The sequence below is a fragment of the Rhamphochromis longiceps genome, linkage group LG4 (genome assembly GCF_057381845.1).
Source record: "Rhamphochromis longiceps isolate RC_006_pf linkage group LG4, R_longiceps_female_GT1.1, whole genome shotgun sequence".
In the NCBI taxonomy this organism is placed as follows: domain Eukaryota; kingdom Metazoa; phylum Chordata; class Actinopteri; order Cichliformes; family Cichlidae; genus Rhamphochromis; species Rhamphochromis longiceps.
In genome coordinates, this window is record NC_140560.1 from 5,429,831 (window position 1) to 5,436,041 (window position 6,211).

Below are 6,211 nucleotides of genomic sequence, written 5' to 3' on the forward strand. Positions count from 1 at the left end.
ACCACTGTGTGCGGTAAGACCATCTCTTTTACTTCCTGTATTACCATCTACCGGCATGCATTGCCAGTGCGTAACACGTAATTACACAATCAAACAGTGAACACATACTGCCCATACAACAAATGTACCAGAGACAATTATGAATACACCACATCTCCCCTTTTAAACAAAAACAGAATATTCCTTTTCTCAGGACAGAACTTCTCTTTTTCAAAGCCATACAAGAACATCTGGCAAACAATCTGCATTACATTTTTAACCTTTTGTTTTTGTTTTCTTGTTCTTTTCTTTTCTTAACAACTCTTTTTAGCTTTATTTTACTGTGCTCTACGAAACCCTTATAACACAGTTACATAACAACAACCTTTTTTTTTCTTCTTACAGATCTAACTTTTTAGGTTTAACTATTGGCCTCCCTGACTTGGTTCTGACCACATCAGTGTTAACAGGTGTAGCAGGGATCACACTGGGTGTTTGAGGCTTCTGCAACACAGGCACATTAGCAGGTTCATGCACAGGTGAACTTAAAGGAATCAAATGCACACGATTACGCCTCACAGTCCCTTGTGGTAACTCCACTGTGTATGATCGGGGTGTAGAGTGATTTTGGATAACAGTGCCTGTAGTTTTGACATCAGTCACCCAAACTTGCTCTCCTGGGGACAGGCTGCATAAAGGTTTTGCGCGGTGGCGCCTGTTGAAGTTTGCCATGTCCATCATCCTCTTCTCCCTTTCCTTTCGAGCGAGCAGTGCGTTGTCCGGCAGTGTGGGCTCCAGCTGCGATGGAAGCATCGGCAGTGTGGTTCGCAGACGTCTGCCCATTAAAAGCTCTGCAGGGCTGTATCCGGACTGCAGTGGTGTAGCTCTATAGGCAAGAAGAGCTAGATAAGGATCAGCTGCTTTTTTCAGAAGATTTTTTACAGTCTGCACAGCACGTTCTGCTTCTCCATTACTTTGCGGAAACTTGGGACTGCTTGTGATGTGTTTGAAGCCGTATGCTGCTGCAAAGTCTGTAAAGATTTGACCTGAATACTGCGGCCCATTATCAGACATGAGGACCTCTGGGATGCCGTGACGGGCAAAGAAAGATTTCAGGTGAGTAATGACATCGTTTGATTTTGTCCTGTTTAACAAAGCAATCTCAACAAATCTAGAGTGATAGTCAACAGCGAGAAGGTAAGTTTTCCCTCCCAGCTCGAAAAGATCTGTGCCCACTCTCTGCCATGGGCGGGCAGGGTATTCTGTTGGCATGAGTGGCTCACTGTTATTGTGTCTTTCTTGAATACACGTTTTGCACTTGAGCACCATCTCAGAGATTTGTTGACTCAGCCCGGGCCACCACACTGTTTGGCGTGCACGAGCTTTACATTTTACAACACCTTGATGTCCTTCGTGTAGTTTTTCCAGCACCTCGTTTCTCATTGCTGAAGGAATGACAAGCCGTGTGTCTTTTAACAAAAGGCCGTCTTCAACAGTGAGCGTGGCTCGGTCAGGCCAGTAATTTCGCAGTAAAGGCTCTTGTTTTGCATGTTCTGGCCAGCCTTCGGTGCACATGTCCATGACACGAGCACACACACTGTCGCTTTTCAGTTGTTCCTTCAGTGTTTGCATATATGAGGAACTGACAGGCATGTTTGCTACAATACTGTCGACATATATGTCTGTGCTTTCCATTAGCTCTTTGTCTGACAGGTTCATTGGTTTTTTCAGAGGTGAGCGGGACAAAGTATCTGCTGTCCAGAGCGATTTCCCTGGGGCGTACTGCACAGTGTACGAGTAACGCATGAGTCTCATTCTGAATCGCTGGATCCTGGGTGGCAAGAGATCCAGAGCTTGTCCTCCCAGTAAGGAAACGAGAGGTTTGTGGTCCGTTTCAAGACAAAAATGTTTACCAATCAGGAAATCACGAAAACGCTCACACGCCCATGTAGATGCCAGTGCCTCTTTTTCCACTTGTGCGTATCGTTGTTCTGTAGGAGAAAGGGACCTCGATGCATACGCCACTGGTCGCCATCCTTCTTCCCACAGCTGCAAAAGAACACCTCCGAGACCATAGGATGAAGCATCTGCTGATACTTTAATGTCTCTGTTGGGGTCATACATTGCGAGCACTGGGGGTGAGGTCAGGGCATCTCGTAATGTTTTGAAAGCTCTCACTTGGTCAGTTCCCCAATACCATGCGTTCTTTTTGGAAAGAAGATCTCGCAGGGCTTTGTCTTTTTCAGCTAAATGGGGGATGAACTTGCCCACTTGATTCACCATGCCCAGAAAACTGCGCAACTCTGACACATTAGTTAGCTCTGTCATTTCTGTAATTGCCTCCGTTTTCTTCGGGTCAGGACTGATTCCTGTATCCGCTATGATGTGACCCAAGAAAGCAACCTTGCTCTGGGAGAGCTCGCATTTTTCAACATTCAGCGTTATGCCTGCTTTTTCCAGTCTTTGCAGTGTAGCATGGAGACGGGAATCGTGCTCCTGATGGTTACGTCCCCACACCAACACATCGTCAATGTGACACACCACTCCTTCGAGACCCTCGATGACCTCCGCCATCATGCGCTGGAAGTGTTCGGGCGCTGAGTTGATCCCAAATGGTAGGCGGTTAAAGTGGAACCGCCCAAAGGGTGTGATGAAGGTGGTGAGTTTGGCAGACTCATCGGACAGGGGAATCTGCCAGAAGCCCATGTTGGCATCCAGTTTGCTAAACACTTTGGCTCCTGCGAGCATTCCGAGACTTTGTTCAACCGATGGCAGCACATATTTTTCCCTGCACACATACTCATTTAGTCCGGTAAAGTCTACGCAAAGTCTTAGCCTAGGGCTGTTTTTCTTTGGAACAACAACCATGCCGGCACACCAATCCGTTGGTTCCTCAACTCGGGTAATGACACCAAGCTCTTCCATTCGTTGGAGTTCCTCTTTTACCCTTCCCATCAGAGGCAGAGGAAGCCTTCGCGGAGTTTTGAGTGAGTACGGCACAGCATTCGGTTTGAGTTTAATGTGATAGGCCCGCTGCACTTTCCCTAGACCATTGCAAAGTTTAGGGTAAGTAGTCTTCAGAGTGTCCATTGAAACCACGTCAACTCGCACCAGCAGGCCAAGAGCTGTAATGGCGGGCAGGCCTAGCAGTGGAGTGCTCAGGTTTCTTACAACATAGACCTTCTCTGTTGTCTGTTTCGCTCCGTAGTTGAGCTGTAGCTTTGTAAAACCTGCAACGTCCAGTGGTGTTTTTCCAGGGCCTAACAAAGGTTTTTCTGGCTGCTGGAGAACTGGTCTGTGTTCGTTAGCAAAAATCTTTGATAAGTCCGAGTCAGCTATTACAGTTACATCTGCTCCAGTATCCAGTTTGAAAGTGATTTTTGCATCTTTCACTTGTATGATGGCTGTCCACGCCTGGCCGTCACTGGAAACTGAGCCGAGGAAGAAACCTTGCTCCTCTTCCTCCTCAATACTTTGCACTGTCTTGCTTTGTCTGCAGACTCGCTGGTAGTGACCTTTTTTTCCACATAAATGACATTTTGCATCATTTGCTGGGCACTCAGGTTTCGGATGTGGAGAGCCTCCGCACTTGTAGCATTTGTTACTTTGTCTCTTGCTATATTGCTGTTGTGTTTTGACAGTTTTATTTTTGAACATGTTGAACTTTGTTTTGTCGTGCTTTTGTATCACTCTGTCAACTGTTTTCGCATTTACATGCATTACATTTGTTTCACTTCTCAAAGCTGACTGTTGCTTTTTGATTTCTTCTGACTGCCTGGCCATATTTATAGCTTTATCCAAGTCCAAGTCTTTTTCCATCTGCATGCGCTCAGACAGCCTCGTGTCGGCCAAGCCCACTACTATTCTGTCTCTTATCAGCTCATCGTGGAGCAGTCCGTAGTTACAGTGCTCTGCTAATGCATGCAAGGCAGTCACGAATGCATCAACAGTCTCATTCAGCTCTTGTTTGCGCATATTAAAACGTGCGCGCTCATAAACAACATTTTTCCTGACAATGTGTGTATATGTGTGTGTATATATATATATATATATATGTGTGTGTGTGTGTGTGTGTGTGTATATATATATATATGTGTGTGTGTGTATATATATATATATATATATATATATGTGTGTGTGTGTATATATATACATATGTGTGTGTGTGTGTATATATATACATATGTGTGTGTGTGTGTATATATATACATATGTGTGTGTGTGTATATATATACATATATGTGTGTGTGTGTATATACATATATGTGTGTGTGTGTATATATATATATATGTGTGTGTGTATATATATATATGTGTGTGTGTTGTAAAATTATGATATTATTTTATGCCATGTTATACCCCTAATTAAAGATTGTGAATTATTATGTAGTTTTAGTTTGCATTATTCTCCTGAATTAGAAGAAGCTGATAACTATTGCATTAGTTAAACTGATTTGCATTACATTAAATTGCTGACTTGTTGTGAATGAATGATATTGTTTTATGATGCATTATATTGCTGAGTTATAAGAAATACTGTTCGCAGAAGGTTATTGTCTAATTTGTCTGAGTAGAAGAGAACAGAGTGTGCTGGAGTTTTCTGCCCCATTTCAGCAGGAGCAGATAAACAGGGAGCCAAGGTCGTAGCTTAGGCGCTGGGTGAGAGAGAGCATGTGAATGTTTAGGCTTTTTATGATAAGGTGGAGGCACCAGAGGTTATAAAAGTTTGAGCAATGCTCCACCATTTTGAGATTTTGAGGCTGTCTGCATCAGTGTCCATCTCCCACGTGTGTGATCATTAAATCATCGTTTGACTCAACCCGGCCGGACCAGTGTTGTTATTGTGGTTTTTTCTCTTGTCTCCATCCCCAATATTTTGAACCTTAACAGCTTGGGGGCTCGTCCGGTGGTATTGGGGTGGAATTTAAAAGTTTGGACGGTCCGAGGTTGTCGAACGGACAGGCACGAGCTAGTGGTCTGATGTGAGTGGACAAAAGCCGGCTTATCTAAAGGTAAGGCACTACCTGTTGAATGATTTCCAAAATGTGCCAAATTGGATATGACTAAATTAAAGTCTACTCACTGAAATTACTGGTAGAGTGTCTGTTTTGATTTTGATGAGAATCACCGTGTGGTATGCAGTTAAAGTTGCTTAAGAGTATTTAATGAAGTTGAAGAAATATGAAACTGTTCCAGAAGTAACAGAGAATGTTGGGTTTGAGTCCCTGGATGTTGAGCTGAAGGCTCAGGTAGTTTGGTAGGGAAATTAGGACAGAAACTGTTCCAGAAGTAACAGATACTGTTTAATAGTTTTACAAATTAGGTCAGAAACTGTTCCAGAAGTAACAGAGACTGTTGAATTGGTCGTAAAAAAGTTATCTTTCTTCGGTGAGACCCGTTATGGTAAAATTTCTCAAAATCGGTTAGGTGAAAATTGTTATAGGACGGCACTGGAAGATGCTAAGAAGCACATAGCCCGGAGATTACGCTCCCTCCTGGCCGTGGACGCGCGGTCTTGACCTGTCGGCGAACAGGGGTAGTTCAGTTTTGGTTTAACTGTGGGGTACAGGGCATCCCGAAATAAGCTAGGAGTTACCGAGTCTCCTCACCGTTTTAAACGGTGTCATGTGCTTGTTTGGATACTGTTAAATTGAGTTAGGGATTTTAGAAATTAGGTCAGAAACTGTTCCAGAAGTAACAGATACTGTTTAATTGATTACAAAAAAGTTAACTTTCTTCGGTTGGACCCGTTATGGTTAAATTTGTCGAAATTTCTTAGGTGCTCAATCTGTTAGGCCTGTCAGTGATTGTAAATACAAGACGTCTTTGTAATATAAAATAATAGAGTTTTGTCTGAGCTTTGTGTGACCCTGTGTGTGACGACAGCGCACTGCAGCGCTGCGAGCTATTTTTAGACGGTGTGTGAACATGCAAATGAGCTGTGACGCGCACAGAGGACTTTGCTTCCTGTATAGCGTGTTTTTGAGTTTTATAATTTTGATTTGCAAACAATGATACATGCCTGTAATTAAAACGCTGATTTTGCTGATTATGATACTACAAATAAGGTTTCGAATGACTAGGGTGTGAATGAGGTTGGGTTTTAAAGCTGAAACTCAGAGAGGAGTGTGTTGGGAGACTGGCATGTAGTCTGCAGTGCAAAGGTGGGCGTCTTGCCTGCTAGTCTATTTAACAGTGATGAAAATGATATTAAATAAATCTCTCAGTGTGT